Raw genomic sequence first — 16,881 nt, forward strand, 5'->3', positions numbered from 1 at the left:
TTAGAACATATACATTACAAGTCAACTTCCTTTTATAAACTCAGTGACTTCACTCCAGAAAACACTCAAGGGTCCTTAAAGGTATTTATTTTTATTTACTTATTTATTTTATTTTACATTTGTTGACCGGGCTAGTCCAGCTGGATATATGTCCACTTTCAGCAGAGGCCCGGGGAGAAAAGCTCCTTGAAAACACAGTAAAATTTATATATAAAAAACAATATTTCACAGGTACAGGTACAATATAAGCTTAAGCTATTTTATACATGATAGATTTTACAAATACAAGTAAATTAATATATAAGCAAATATGTTCACTTCAAAACACGTTTGAGTGCAGAATCATTTGACATGTAACATTGTTAACATAGGTAGGTAGTGTTAATGACATTTTAGGGATATTGATAGAGATTTTAATCAAATATAAGGCCTGTTATCTTTATGGTTTTCAATCGGCAATTAGTATATACAGTTAATAAGACAAGTGTCTTTGTAAAAAAATAACATGAGTAGTTAGTCTGGGTTCACACAGGGGCATAACCAATGGGATTTAAGGTACGTTTTCAGCCTGCTTTTAAACTGTGTTAGTGAAGAAAGGGAGGTCAGGTCACTGGTGAGAGAGTTCCAGGTTTTACCCACAGTATTAGAGAACAAAGAGTCACCAGCCTTATTGTAGGTTTTGCCTATTTGTACTAATATTTTATTAGATGAGCGTAGGGTCTTAAGGTTGTTGTAGGGGGTGATAAGGTTGGTAAGAATTGGAGTGTTAGTAGGCTGATACAGGATTTTGTAGGCAACTGTTAATTGTTTAAATAAAAGTAAATTTGGCAACTCTAGCCATCCTAGTTCATAATTAGTACAGTGATGGGTTCTGAATATAGAGCCTGTTGCAAATCTAGCAATATTTTTGTAGGAGACAGATAGTTTGTTCAAGTTGTTTTTTGAGAGGTTAGTATATATAGGGGAGGCGTAGAGGAGGGTGGAGATTAAGTGGGTCTGGGTAATAGCAGACCTTGCCAGTGGGGTAAGAAAGGATTTGATTCTATAGAGGGGGTCTAGTTTTTTGTTGACTGTTTTTATGGCACTGTTAATGTGAGTATCAAAGTTAAGGTTATTGTCAATTAGTACCCCTAGGAGTTTTGTCGTAGAGTCAGGGGATATGATGGTTCCATTGTTTGATGTAACAGTAAAGTATAGTGGTGTGGCCCTATGGGTGGGAGTAAAAAGTAGGAGTTTGTTTTTTTTGGGGGTTCAAGATGAGGCAATGGTGTAGTAACCATTCCTCTACTGTGTTAAACACTTTTTGGGTGAGGGACTGAAGGTCTGATGGAGTCCGGGCTGAGCATATTAATGTGGAGTCATCTGTGTATTGTATTACGGTAGCTTGAGGAATTACGGAATGCAGGTCATTGATAAAAACAGAAAATAGAAGAGGTCCAAGTACAGAACCTTGGGGGACACCGAGTGCAATGGGGAGATGGGGAGATAAGTTGTTCTCCCACAGAACTGCCTGTTGCCTATTGTTTAAGTAGGATTTAAACCATTGTATAGCCAGTGCATCTAGAGATAGGTTTTTGAGTATGTTTATGAGAAGTTGGTGGTTAAACATATCAAAGGCTTTAGAGAGATCAATAAAGAGGGCTGAGGACAGAGTGTTGTTATTGCGATTTTTGTTTATACAGTCAGAGAAGAATAAAAGTAGTGCTGTGAAATGGCCTGAAGCCATGTTGGCAGTTAGCTAATAAGTTATCTATTAGGTGTTTTAACAGTTGCTTATGAATGCATTTCTCCATTATTTTTGCCAGTGGAGATAGTACAGCAATAGGTCTGTAGTTGGATAATTCCCAACTTTATGCAGGGGGATAATATGCGAGATCTTTCAAATAGATGGAATGGTTCCGTCAGAGATTGTTCTGTTAATCAGAATGGAGATGGGGTAGGCTATGGCATTTGCAGCTTTTTGCAGATATTCTGCAGGAAGGAGATCAGCTGCGGTGGTGATAGGTTTGAGTTTCAGTATAAGGGTACGGATAAAGGATGTAGGGACAGGTTTGAGATGAAATGAGGAAGGTAAGGTAGTAGTAGAGGAAGTCAGAGATGAGCTGTCAAGAGTTAGTTGATTGGCAAGAGACTGAATGGTCTTAGTGAAGAATGTGTTAAAGGTATTGGCAATTTGCTTTGGATTATCATGGTCAGTACCTCCTGGGGTGGGTGTGACAGAACGGCCTGGGTGTAAAAGTGTGTTAATCCCTGCCCAGAATTTTTGTGGTTTGTTTTGCTGGGTATGTTGGAGTTGAATGTAATAGTTTCTTTTGTCTGACAGAATGGCTTTTTTTGTATCATTTCTTAGCTGTCTGAACTTTAAGTGATCCTCTTGGTTTTTAGTAGTAAGCCACTTGGCCAAAACTTTATTTCTGAGGAGCATTTTTTGTTTGGTCACTTTTGAGAGCCAGAGGCAGGTTTATTCCTAGTTTTAATGGTCCTTTTTGGAGCATGGAAGTCTAGAATACTTAAGAATTTAGTATTAAAGTAGATTACTGCTTCCTCTAGAGGTAAGTTTTTGAGGGGTGACCAGTTGCATGCTTTAAGTTCAGTTTGGAAGATGTCAGGGTTAAAATTTTTGTTACTCCTTATTGTTATATAGGTGATTGGGCTATGGATGTCAGTCTTAAATCTGATTGTGAAGGTGAGTGCATGGTCGCTTATATCCTCAGGGAGAGTCCCTACTTTGTAAGTTTGGTGATGTCTGTTTATCAGAATCCAATCTAGGGTGCTTTCATTGTTATTGTGTTTATTGGTCCTTGTGTGGGAGCTAATAGTTTGAGTGAACCCGTGTAGGTTAATATGAGTAGAAGGCTGTTCAGAACTACAGCTTTTCCAGTTGATATTCAAGTCACCGAGTACTATTGTTTCTTGGGGATAATTGGTGAAAGCCATTTTAGGATATTTTCTAGGGTGTTAGAGTTATTCCCTGGGGAAAGGTAGACAGCAATAATATAGATGGATTTACAGCTATTGAGTTGAATTTTGGAGGTAAGTATTTCTTCATTACTAGTTAGAGGGGGTTTAGTGTCAATAGAGGTCACCTGTAATCCAGATTTATATAGTATAGCTACTCCACCTCACTTCTTAGCTTTTCGGTCTCATCTTAAGATGCTGTACCCTGGTGGTATAAATTCATTGTCTTGTATAGATGGATTGAGCCAAGTTTCAGTGAGACACAGGATATCAAATGAATGCACATCCATGAGAGCATGTAGGTGGGCAACCTTATTGTTTATGCTTCTGATGTTAAGATGGGCTATCAATAGTGAGCTGGGAGGTCTGGTAAGGAGTTGAGTACTAGTGGAGGTTGTGTTATGGGTCTCTCTGGACTGGATAGAATTTGGCCCTGGATTGGGATGTATATCTCCATCTATTAAAGATTGGAGTTGAATTCTAAGTGTAAGTTGCAGAGGTTTACATGTTAGGAACTGAGATTTCCTAGCTTTTGGCCTGTAGTATTTGATGTGAATCAGTCTGTGATATTTTGCTGGGAGGTAGGCTATTGTGCTGGGTGTGTTTGAATGGCTTTGAGCGTGTGCTAATGGTGGTGAGGAGGTTTGCTTTGTTGGGTAACAAAGGTTTATGTGGTGGAGATGTTCATAAAATTTAAGTAGATAAGATATAGTAAGAATAGGTATGAGGGAAGACAGAAGTAGGATTTGCAGGTGTGGAGAGGTTAAACACTTTTTGGGTGAGGGACTGAAGGTCTGATGGAGTCCGGGCTGAGCATATTAATGTGGAGTCATCTGTGTATTGTATTACGGTAGCTTGAGGAATTACAGAATGCAGGTCATTGATAAAAACAGAAAATAGAAGAGGTCCAAGTACAGAACCTTGGGGGACACCGAGTGCAATGGGGAGATGGGGAGATAAGTTGTTCTCCCACAGAACTGCCTGTTGCCTATTGTTTAAGTAGGATTTAAACCATTGTATAGCCAGTGCATCTAGAGATAGGTTTTTGAGTATGTTTATGAGAAGTTGGTGGTTAAACATATCAAAGGCTTTAGAGAGATCAATAAAGAGGGCTGAGGATAGAGTGTTGTTATTGCGATTTTTGTTTATACAGTCAGAGAAGAATAAAAGTAGTGCTGTGAAATGGCCTGAAGCCATGTTGGCAGTTAGCTAATAAGTTATCTATTAGGTGTTTTAACAGTTGCTTATGAATGCATTTCTCCATTATTTTTGCCAGTGGAGATAGTATAGCAATAGGTCTGTAGTTGGATAATTCCCACCTTTATGCAGGGGGATAATATGCGAGATCTTTCAAATAGATGGAATGGTTCCGTCAGAGATTGTTCTGTTAATCAGAATGGAGATGGGGTAGGCTATGGCATTTGCAGCTTTTTGTAGATATTCTGCAGGAAGGAGATCAGCTGCGGTGGTGATAGGTTTGAGTTTCAGTATAAGGGTAAGGATAAAGGATGTAGGGACAGGTTTGAGATGAAATGAGGAAGGTAAGGTAGTAGTAGAGGAAGTCAGAGATGAGCTGTCAAGAGTTAGTTGATTGGCAAGAGACTGAATGGTCTCAGTGAAGAATGTGTTAAAGGTATTGGCAATTTGCTTTGGATTATCATGGTCAGTACCTCCTGGGGTGGGTGTGACAGAACGGCCTGGGTGTAAAAGTGTGTTAATCCCTGCCCAGAATTTTTGTGGTTTGTTTTGCTGGGTATGTTGGAGTTGAATATAATAGTTTCTTTTGTCTGACAGAATGGCTTTTTTTGTATCATTTCTTAGCTGTCTGAACTTTAAGTGATCCTCTTGGTTTTTAGTAGTAAGCCACTTGGCCAAAACTTTATTTCTGAGGAGCATTTTTTGTTTGGTCACTTTTGAGAGCCAGAGGCAGGTTTATTTCTAGTTTTAATGGTCCTTTTTGGAGCATGGAAGTCTAGAATACTTAAGAATTTAGTATTAAAGTAGATTACTGCTTCCTCTAGAGGTAAGTTTTTGAGGGGTGACCAGTTGCATGCTTTAAGTTCAGTTTGGAAGATGTCAGGGTTAAAATTTTTGTTACTCCTTATTGTTATATAGGTGATTGGGCTATGGATGTCAGTTTTAAATCTGATTGTGAAGGTGAGTGCATGGTCGCTTATATCCTCAGGGAGAGTCCCTACTTTGTAAGTTTTGTGATGTCTGTTTATCAGAATCCAATCTAGGGTGCTTTCATTGTTATTGTGTTTATTGGTCCTTGTGTGGGAGCTAATAGTTTGAGTGAACCCGTGTAGGTTAATATGAGTAGAAGGCTGTTCAGAACTACAGCTTTTCCAGTTGATATTCAAGTCACCGAGTACTATTGTTTCTTGGGGATAATTGGTGAAAGCCATTTTAGGATATTTTCTAGGGTGTTAGAGTTATTCCCTGGGGAAAGGTAGACAGCAATAATATAGATGGATTTACAGCTATTGAGTTGAATTTTGGAGATAAGTATTTCTTCATTACTAGTTAGAGGGGGTTTAGAGTCAATAGAGGTCACCTGTAATCCAGATTTATATAGTATAGCTACTCCACCTCACTTCTTAGCTTTTCGGTCTCATCTTAAGATGCTGTACCCTGGTGGTATAAATTCATTGTCTTGTATAGATGGATTGAGCCAAGTTTCAGTGAGACACAGGATATCAAATAAATGCACATCCATGAGAGCATGTAGGTGGGCAACCTTATTGTTTATGCTTCTGATGTTAAGATGGGCTATCAATAGTGAGCTGGGAGGTCTGGTAAGGAGTTGAGTACTAGTGGAGGTTGTGTTATGGGTCTCTCTGGACTGGATAGAATTTGGCCCTGGATTGGGATGTATATCTCCATCTATTAAAGATTGGAGTTGAATTCTAAGTGTAAGTTGCAGAGGTTTACATGTTAGGAACTGAGATTTCCTAGCTTTTGGCCTGTAGTATTTGATGTGAATCAGTCTGTGATATTTTGCTGGGAGGTAGGCTATTGTGCTAGATGTGTTTGAATGGCTTTGAGCGTGTGCTAATGGTGGTGAGGAGGTTTGCTTTGTTGGGTAACAAAGGTTTATGTGGTGGAGATGTTCATAAAATTTAAGTAGATAAGATATAGTAAGAATAGGTATGAGGGAAGACAGAAGTTGTATATAGGGTAAAGATAAGGGTAAGTTAGGTGGTTTACTAAGATGAGACTTGGAAATGTTGGTTCTGGCACTTTAAGGATTGGGATGTTATGATTGGTGGTTATTGTAGGGTTGTGGTTTGGGTGAATAAATGTAGGAGCACTGGGGGTGGGTGGGAACTGGGGGCAGGGTAGGGGAGCGGAGTGAGCCCGCAGGGCGAACGGAGCGGGATAGAGCCAGTGAAGGAAGAGGACCCCAGGATCAATCAGTGAAGAGATGACTGCTGTGGTAAGGTGGAGATGTGTGTGGAGGAGAGTGAGTTATAGTGAAAATAGAGGAGTGAGCAGGACTTGGATAATAAAGAAAATAAAAAGCAATGTGTCTGATAAATTATATTTCAGAGCAGTGGGATAGATTTACAAGGCAAATACTAGGAGAAGGATGCCGTCTAGTGGACAAGGATAAAAATGCAAGTAGCTTTACAAGAGTGTTGTCAGGTCTAGGAGCAATGGAGGGTAAACAGGAGTTAGCAACAGAGGCTACACGTGGGTAATGTGATAAGGTTTAGGAGAAAAGAGGATTAGAGTAGAGTAAGGTTGCTGGCTGTCCTGGCTAGGGAGCAGCCTTCAGTAACATGGAATTATATAATTCAAGTATATTTTCTACTACAATAGTTGTAACACATACTTTCTTGGATCCTTGTAGGAAAGAGGCTTAGGGAGTGGATTGGCTCTATTCTTTAGTTCAGGTAGAGACCAATAGTCTTAGCATAAGTTCTTGGCTTTCACGCAGGGCAGATTCTCATTCCCTAGTTCAGGGCAAGCAGGACGGAGAGTTTCTTGGATCCTTGTGGGAAAGAGGCTTAGGGAGAGGATTGGCTCTATTCTTTAGTTTAGGTAGAGACCAATAGTCTTAGCATAAGGTTTAGTTCTTGGCCTTCAGGCAGGGCTGATTCTCATTCCCTAGTTCAAGGCAGGCAGGATGGAGAGAATGGTATAGGACGCCGTAGCCAGGGAAACACAGCAGCCAGAGCTAATCCAGGAAATAAAGATTAGCTTAGTTTCATAGGTTTGTGATGCACTGAACTTCATCAGTTGGGTACATAAGTTACAATATCAAACTTAAAAAAATAAACTCATCACTTCTTTAAGAGTACCTTAGTTTTTAAAAATGTGTACAGTACAATATATTAATAATTAATGAATAACAAATGCTAATGTTGAAAATTTCCATTATCTTGATAGTACAATATTTATTAGTTCAAACAAAATCTGAAATAAAAATAAAATTTGTTAAAGCTTTGCTGATCTTAACTGACGTACAGCTTTAACAGATACACAGTTATTTATCCCAGGGTGGCTTGCTGGCATTCAACTTGAGTTGCCAGAGAAGCTCTCTGTACTCTACAATTTGGTCTCCCATGCACCTCTCCTTGGGTTCCTAGGTACCTTTTCAAGTATACCAAAAATAACTTTTGAAAATGAGTACAATTTCATGAATTTTTGTACAGTGGTCTTTTGGAAATTTTCTTCGTTATCTCATAATTATACTCATATATTCATCTTCTGAGAAGTCATTCAGTTTTGGGCAGAAAAAAAATAGGGTATCCTGAACATACTGCCACATAAATAACCCCTGATGTTAAACAATTTAATTTTTGTAGTGTAAGGGTTGTGCCCAGAGTATTTTTCACCTTCGAATACATATGGACATTGCTTACAAAAACACACTTGTTAGTGTCCTTTAAAAATCTACTTCTCTAGTTCTGTTCTGTTCAAACAACAAACAACAACTTAACATTACTTGCCATCTTATTAAAGGAATTTGTTTTTTCATTCCGTTAGGTTTCATAATTATCTATTTTTTCTCTAAAATGTTTTAATTATCATTTGCTCCCTCATTATATGGAACCACAAAAGCTCTTTTAATATTGTCCCCTTTTGTGCCACTCAGTTGTTTACCCTTATATTTGTCACTGCTTAGCCTAGCACCTAAAAAGGGTTTAATCTATCTCCCCATTTTCAGTTTCTTCATTAGTAACTGTTTCCACAAAATCAGTTCGGTAGCCCCTCTCAATAAACATGTGTTTCGATTTCTTCATTTCTGTTACCAAACAATCAAATGTTGATGCTATTCAAGTCACCCTGATACTTTGTCCTTTTAACTAAGCTTTTCTTGTAACTGAAATGATATGAACTAGAGTAGTGTAAATATGTATTACTAAAGGTTGACTTTCTATATATAATGGATGTAAAACCATTTTCTGAGTGTGTAATAGTGATGTCATGACAGTTGACTGAATTTCTGTCAAAGGTGAATGAAAACTTCAGGAACACAGTTGTACTATTTAAATATTCATTAAATTCCTGTAATAATGTTTCTGGGCCATTCCATAAAATAAAAAAAATCATACAAAAAGTGCAAATAGAATCTACAGTACTTGTATTTTCCCAAGCATATAGTAACACATTTGCATAGATGGGGCCCCCCATTGCTGCACCCCTCTTTTGTCTAAATAGTTTGGTTTTGAAATATATAAAATTGTTATCTAATACAATAAAAATACAATCTGTAATCAAGTTGATTTCACTTGTTTTGAGGAAGTCACAAGTGAACAGACTAACACTAAATAAATTTTGTCCATTTTCATTGGGTATACAAGTAAATAACTCTATGACATCAACTGTCAGAATACTTAGGTTCCTATCCCATAATTCTTTTTTTAACATCCCCATGAAATTCCAGGAATCCTTCAACATACTTTCTTGTTTATCACAAATAGGCTTCAGAACATGATATATATATATATATACATCCAATGGAGAGGTCTTGGATCCCAGTACTGCAATAACTGGTCCAAGGAGGGGGATGAAAATGTTCTTGTTTATCTTTGGAATTCCAAAAATTGTAGGAATCATGGAACTGGAGTTCCTCAAAATGATGTAAATACCAGGGTAGTTCCTTTTTCAACAGAAATTCTTCTAGTTGTAAATGTATTTTTCTGTAGGTTAAGTGATCCTCATTCCCTGAAACCTGTGTATAGATTTCAGCATCATGTAGAATGCCAAAAATAGCACTACAATAGTTAACAGCATCTGGGGCCCACCACCAACCACCAAATAAAACAATATCCAGACTCAAACAGTGTCATGCACACACTCAACAAGTAACCACAAATAATGCAAATGAAGGAGGATGCAGCCAGAAATCAGACCTTGCACTAAATACAAATTAACCTGTTTAAAGTAAAATTTGAAACACTAAGCAATTTCATTCCACACACTTCCTGGGACTTCATCACAACACATACATAACACAAGTTCTTTTTGTAAACTCACTGACATCACTTCCTGAAAACACTTAAAGGTCCTTAAAGATATATCCGGAGGAAACAATTTGATATGACAGATTCCCTAGTGTGACTTAGATTCTTCACAAAGAAATTAAATTTAGCAGTGCATTTTAGTGAGCCCAGCAATACTACTTGTATAAGCTATGTAGAAAATTATGCTATTTCCAGCTTTGCATCCCATATTCAAGTCTTCGATAAGACATGCAAAGAGAATACATACAAGTTAGCACAACAACAAATGCACCAGCAAAAAGAGTGTAAAACTATAAAAAACAACAAAAGAAACTGCCAGGTCCAATAAAGATGTTAATAAAGCCAACTCTAGCACCTCAGCAAACAAATGCCTTCCATACTCCTGGAAGGCATTTGTTTGCTGAGGCACTAGAGTTAGCTTTATTAAAATCTTTATAGGACTTGGCTGTTTCTTTTGTTGTTTTTTTATAATATATACAAGTTATCAAAAACAAAAAAAAATTCCAAGTCCAATCTCAATTATAAACAGAGGGAAATTTTAAATTCCCTAATGTATGACTAGACAAAAAGAAGTTATGTTCTTGCCATAACGTTCCATGTGAATTGTTCATCTCGACTTTGTTCTTACACACGGGTTCGGAGCTGATCCTCGGCTCCGAGTTGGCCGCATCATAAGCTCTGCATCTCAGAGAAGCTCGAGGCACAATCCATATCCCATAATCCTCCATTGTTATCCCTCAGATCTAGTTTGCAAGAAACCAGAATGCACTACCAACCACTGCGTCTAATGCTCACGCACCCATACACCTGAACCTAAACCATATAAACTAAATACAGACAGGTGTACACCTAATGTGTCACCTACTAATAAACAGGTAGTGTTAGATAACCCAGCGAAGACCAACCAGACACTAGTCGTACCGGTTCTTCCAGTACGCGGCGGGGAAAGGAGGGAGGGAATGTAAGAACAAAGGTGAGATTAACAATTCACATGGAACGTTATGGTAAGAACATAACTTCTTTATGTGAAATTGTTCGATCTCGCCGTTTGTTCTTACACACGGGTAGTGTCCCTAGCTCCATTACCCTTGGTGGCTCAAGGAAGAATGTTCCTGAGAACAGTGGAACCAAAGGAAGCCCTGTCCTTGGAGGTCCTATCTACTTTGTAGTGAGTAATAAACGTATGAGGCTTTGCCTACATTGCCGCCACACAAATAGTATCCAACGGAAGACGAGCGGCATGGGCTAGAGAAGTAGAAACCGCCCTAATAGAATGAGCCTTAGGTTTGAACGGAAGTGGTTGTTTGGAAGCTGAATAGACAAATTGTATGCAGTCTGAAAGCCATTTGGATAACGTGCATTTTGTTACTGCCATCCCTTTCTTATTATCCGCGAAGGAAACAAAGAGCTGATCTGATTTCCTGTATTCCCTTGTTCTGTCCAAATAAAATCTCAGCTGTCTATGTACATCCAATTTGTGCAGCATATATTCCAACTTGTTAGAATGGTTTTTGAAAAAGGTGGGAAGCTCAATAGATTGATTAATATTAAGCATTGAACATACCTTCGGGAGAAATGATGGATTAGTACGTAAGGTGACTCTGTCTGAATGAAAAACCATGTATGGGGGCCTAATCGACAAGGCCTGTAGCTCTGATATCCTACGAGCTGAAGTGACAGCAATAAGAAAGAGAGTCTTCCATGACAAGCATTTAAGTAAACACGTTGACGCTGGTTCGAAGGGTGGTAACATAAGTTGAGATAACATCAAATTCAAGCTCCAGGGGAAAAACGGATCCCAAATGGGTGGACGGAGATGAAAGGTACCCTTCATGAAAGCTCTACAAATCCTGTGAGACATAAGTGTAGAGCCCCCTTCACCTACATGAAAATTAGATATGGCAGCTAACTGCACTCAAGCCCCTTCTTGAAAGAGTGTAGATAAAAAAATCCAAGATTTTGTGTATCGGGGCCACCAAGGGATCTATACCTTGCCCTGATGCCCAACACGCAAAACGTTTCCATTTGCTCCTGTACAGTTTCCTAGTGGAAGCTTTGTGGGAAGAAACTAGAATGTGTTGTACTGCTGGAGACAAAAAATCCGACCTGGCTAAATTGGGAAGCGGAGCAGCCAAGCTGTCAGTTTGAGGGACTGAAGAGTTGGGTGAGGAACTCCCGACGAGTGTGTCAACATGTCTGGCACTGGGTCCAGGATCCACGGTTCCTCCATCTGGTGAGTTCGAAGAAAGTGAAACCAGATCTGTTGAGGCCAAAATGGTGCTATTAAAATGATCATCCTTTCCAGACTCCTGGCTTTCTGTAGGAATTTGGGTATCAATGGAACAGGAGGGAAGGCATATAGGAGACCTGGGGGCCAATCGTGTACCAGTGCATCCCTGGGGGCACCCCCCAGAGGGGGGAGGAGGGCAAAGTAGCTTCTGCATTTGGCATTTAAGGGGGATGCAAATAGATCGCAGCAAGGCTGGCCCCATCTACGGAAAATCCTCTCCGTCACTTGACTTTTGAGGAACCACTCGTGAGGCAACAGGATGGCTCTGCACAACCTGTCCGCAATGACGTTGGATGACCCCGGGATGTGCGTTGTTATTAGAAAGCGTCCGGTGGACACAGCCCATTGCCAAATTCTCAGGGCCTCTCTGCATAATGGGTAAGACCTGGTTCTTCCCTGTTTGTTTATGTACCAGACCACTGGCATATTGTCCGTCTGAACTGCCACTGTTCCTAGAGGTAGAGATTTGTGGAAGTGTTGCAACGCTAGAAACACTGCTCTCAACTCCAGGACATTGATGTGCAGATTGTACTCCATCTTGGACCATTCTCCTTGGACCGTTCTCCCCTGAAAAAGTCCCCCCTACCCCATCAGGGAAGCATCCGTGGTTATTGTGGCTGTAGGGCTGGCTAGCACAAACAGGCAACCTATCGTCAGATCTTGACTGTTCATCCACCATCGAAGATCCCACTTGCAAGATTCTGTGATCAAGATGTCGTGTGACAATGGAAGCTGTTGGAACGACCACTGTGCAAAGAGCAGCCACTGGAGGACCCTCATGTGCATCCTGCCCAAAGGAACTGCAATAAGGGTAGCTGCCATCATTCCCAGGGCTTTCAGCACTTGCGCGGCAGGAACTCTCTTGTTTCGAAGAAGAATAGCGACCTGATCCCTGAGGGCTGAGACTCGTGTCTGGGGAAGCTTGATCAAGGCTGTAGTAGTATCTAAATCCGCCCCTATGAATGAGATATGCCGTGAGGGCGATAAGGCAGATTTTTCTAAGTTGATTGTGATTCCTAATCGGGAACAAAGGTTGATCGTGTAGTCCCTGGCTTGCACAAGACGATGCTTGGTGGTGGCGGTGAGGAGCCAGTTGTCCAGATACGGAAATGCCCAGAATCCTAGCCGCCTCAGGTGAGACGCCACTACTGCCATGCATTTGGTGAACACCCTGGGGGCTGAGGTGAGACCAAAGGGCAGAGCTCGAAAATGAAAATGACTGGCTCCCAGCCAGAAGCACAGGTGATCTCTGGATGCCCTGGCCATTTTGATGTGGTAGTACGCGTCCCTGAGATCTATAGAGCACATCCAATCACCCTTCTGCAGAAAGGGAAGGATCGATTGTAATGTGACCATCTGGAACTTTTCCTTCCTTATGAAGGTGTTGAGTTTGCTGAGGTCCAATATTGGCCTCCAGTCCTCTGTTTTCTTTGGAACTAAAAAGAACCTTGAGTAAGTTCCGGATCCTATTTGGTCTGCCGGGACTGGTTGGATGACTCTTTTTTCGAGCAGCTTTCCCATTTCTATGGCTGCTTGATCTCGCAGATTGGGTGGGCCATCTGGAAATCTCTTTTGATCGGGGGGAGTGGTTACAAATGGAATGCTGCACCCTCTGGTTATTATGCTTTATACCCAAGAATCTGAAGTGAGATTTAGCCAGGCCTCTGGGTATAAAGCCAAGTGACCCCCAACTGCCTCCAGAGTAGGACAGTCGGGCCTCCACTCACGAGTGCTGGAAGGGCTTCCCAGGGGTGCTATCCCTGTCGCCCTGGTTATGAGGACCCCCTCTGCCGCCTGGGTGGTGTCTTCCATTTCTCCCCCCTCCTCTGCCTCTGGAGGGGGCATCACTCTGTGTGGACTGAAAAGATCCCCGAGTCTTTTGGAACCACAATTTTCCGCCTCTTTGCCCTTTGGGGTACGGTCTAGTCGAGGCGGAAAAACGGACCCCTACGGCAGACAGGGTCTTACCTTCTTGCTCACACTGAGTGAGAGTCTCCTTCACTTTGGGTCCAAACAGGGTGGCACCATCAAAGGGGGCATTGGCAAAGGAAGACTTGAAGGCTTCTGCAAAGGAGCACAGGTGCATCCAGGATTGTCTCCGCAGAGCGATCGCTGAGGCTGCAGCCCTACTCGAACCTTCGGCCGCATACGAAATGAGCCTCATGGGCGAGTTAACTATCGAAGTGAGGGTGTTAAGCTGTGCTGTTACCTTTTCCGAGACATGAGTATCTGTGTTACCCTGGAGAGTAACTCCCAGCTCCTTAAGGAGGTCTCTCTGAAGGTGCGTAATGTGCGTGAGATAGTTCGGCGATCGCATGGAGAAAATTGCTGAACTGAAAACGCGCTTCCCATACCTGTCCATAGTCCTGGAATCTTTGCTAGGAGGATGGACAGAGGAAGATGCCTCGGACATTTCCTTCTTCATGGCTGCCACTACCACCATAGCATCAACTGGGACTCCCTTAGTGAGATAAGCCTTGTCCTGGGGGGCAGTGATATATTTATTCGGCCTCCGAGGGACTGGTTCCACTGTGTCCGGACTCTCCCACGCCCTTCGAGCTATTAGGTCCATCAACTCATCGAAGGGTGGAGTCACCCAGGAGGTAGAAGGTTGAGCCCCAAAAGCCTTCAGCAACACTGATTCGTCCTCAGTGGGGGCAAGTGACTGCCAATCACCCCTCTGCTTTAAGATCTCCAGGATGTCAGCAAATGAGACATCCTCAGAGGGGGACCGTGGGGACCCCTCCGACTCATCCAAATCGGTGTCCGATGTCAATGATTCCTGTGGGGAATCAATGTGCCTCCTCTCTTGCACAATTTCTTCCTCGGAACTTCATCAGAGGGGGCATCTGGTGAAGCTTCTGAAGAACAGGGGACACCCTCTGGGGCTGGCTGAGGCATTGGGTCTGTACGCTTGGCCGGGATCGCGGGTGCAGAAACAGAACGTGGTCCCTTGGGGGAAGGAGAAGATGACTCCAATGAAGTAAATGTCTGTTCAGACAGGACCTTCCTCATGACGTCGAAGGCACCGGAGCCCCGGGCCGAGGACTCCACCGGATCCGAAGAGCACGGCAGCTTCCCTGAAACTGGGACTACGGGCTCCGACCCCGAGGATGGAGCTGAGCTAATCTGTGCCGAGGCTCCAAGGGGAAGAGTCGGAACCAAAAGTTCGGTTCGACTCTCCGCCCCGGAACCGAGGAGAGACTGTCGGCTCCGAGACTCCTCGATGGGCTCCGAGGGAGTCAAGGTCAATGGTGCCGACCGCACTAAAGAAGACTTCAGCACCGAGGGATTAACAATCATCGGGTTCCTCATCTCCCAGCTCCGAGGACTCGATGGGTCTTGGAGGAGGATCTGCAAGAGACACAGGGAGGGCTTCAAGGGAGGGCTTCAAGTTTCGATACCAACTGGGATGAAACCGCAATGAGCTTGGATAGAGCCGTGTTCTCCATACGTTTCTGCACCACTCGATCCACGTCGGTGTCAGATAACGGCCTGGAAGAACGGGTCGAAGGGGCCGAAGATGTCACTGAACGAAGGATCGAAGATGGAGGCACCTCCGACACCGGCTCCAAGACCTGGGCCTCGATCAGAGACAACCGTTCGATGTTCGGCCCCGAGGTCTGTGGAGCCGGTGGCCGAATCTTAGTAGAGGTGCTCTGAGTCGATGACTTGGGCTCCGATACCTTCGGAGACTTCGACCCCTTCGAAGACTTCGATGCCTGATCAGCCTTCTCCAAGGCTTCTTGAAAGTCGGGCTTTAGCAAACCCCTCTCGATTAACTTCCTGCACCTTTCCATCATGACCCTTCCACTGAAGGAATGACAGATAGAACAGTCTTCCTGCAGATGGAGAGGGCCAAGACAGTAGACGCAGGAAGTATGATTGTCGGTGATGGACATCTTCTGTCCACACTGACATCTCTTGAACCCAGACTTGGCCTTATCTGCCATGTCCAAAACAAGTAACTAATCTTGTAACAAGAACTTGTAATAAGCACTAACAATTCTAAATATATAGAAACACTGCACACAACTACAACTACAGTCAAACAACACAGCAAAGTACTAGCAATATTAGATATATGAAGAAGAAAAATATTTATATATATATATATATATATATATATATATATATATATATATATATGTATATATAAGCCTACAAACCTAACTGTAATTTTGCTACTGTCAGAGCCCTGACAGGACTAACTCGGCCTAAGCAGAAACTCGGAAAAAAAAAAATATATATATAACGGGTAAAACCCTAGGAAAAGACACACACACACACACAAACTGGTTACTAAGTCTAAACTAACTAGTAAAATTAGTTTTAAATAGAGTACTAATAGCAAAATACAAAATTTTACTGGCCCGAGCTCTCTCCTCGATGAGATCTGTTGCAGCGGCAAACTAGATCTGGGGGATAATAGCGGAGGATCATGGGATATGAACTGTCCCTCGAGCTTCTCTGAGATGCAGAGCTTGTGATGCGGCCGACTCGGAGCCGAGGATCGGCTCCGAACCCGTGTGTAAGAACAAACGGCGAGATCGAACAATTTCACATTCCACATTATGAAACCTGACAAGGGGGGGAGGCATGATGGTTTTTGATGTTCTTAACAATTCTAGTGCTATGTTAGAGCATGTTTATGCTCTAGCTGCATTACCTTTTTTATGTGTCTGTTTTCTGAGATCGCAGTATGTTAGAGAAAGAGACAGGTACCTTGCTTTATGTTAGTGACTGCTCTATCTATGAAATGCAACAGTCTTGGAGCAATAATAAAATAAGGGAGTAGGTGGGATGCATACGAATCTTACCTCTTTAAAATATTTTTCTGTTATTTTTTAACTGTTTTTACACTCAAACATTAAAGGCACGAACACATGTATTATTGGCGTAAGTGTACTTGAGCTGGCAGTTTCAAACTTTTGTCATGGACCTGATATCAAGCTCAGTAATTCTGAGGATCAGCAATGAATCTGTCAACCTCTCTATTATGTTAATACACATAAAATAAATAAAATGCACTGTTTACTGGTATTAATGAAACATAACAACAGCAAAGTAATGTATACACCAATAACTATATTAATGTGTGGTAAATTGGCATTCAGTGTACTGGAAAGAAAGAAAAAAATCAAAACTACTCATCAA

General features: G+C 41.9%; 1 protein-coding gene across 1 annotated transcript in view; it reads right to left on the reverse strand.

The window, feature by feature from the left end:
- The window catches only part of ERN2 (endoplasmic reticulum to nucleus signaling 2), an 886,535-nt gene that overhangs the window by 186,811 nt on the left and 682,843 nt on the right, over positions 1 to 16,881 (reverse strand). The gene's annotated exons all lie outside the window — the stretch shown is intronic.

Source organism: Protopterus annectens, chromosome 12.part0 (genome assembly GCF_019279795.1).
Source record: "Protopterus annectens isolate FY-2018-M chromosome 12.part0, PAN1.0, whole genome shotgun sequence".
Lineage (NCBI taxonomy): Eukaryota > Metazoa > Chordata > Ceratodontiformes > Protopteridae > Protopterus > Protopterus annectens.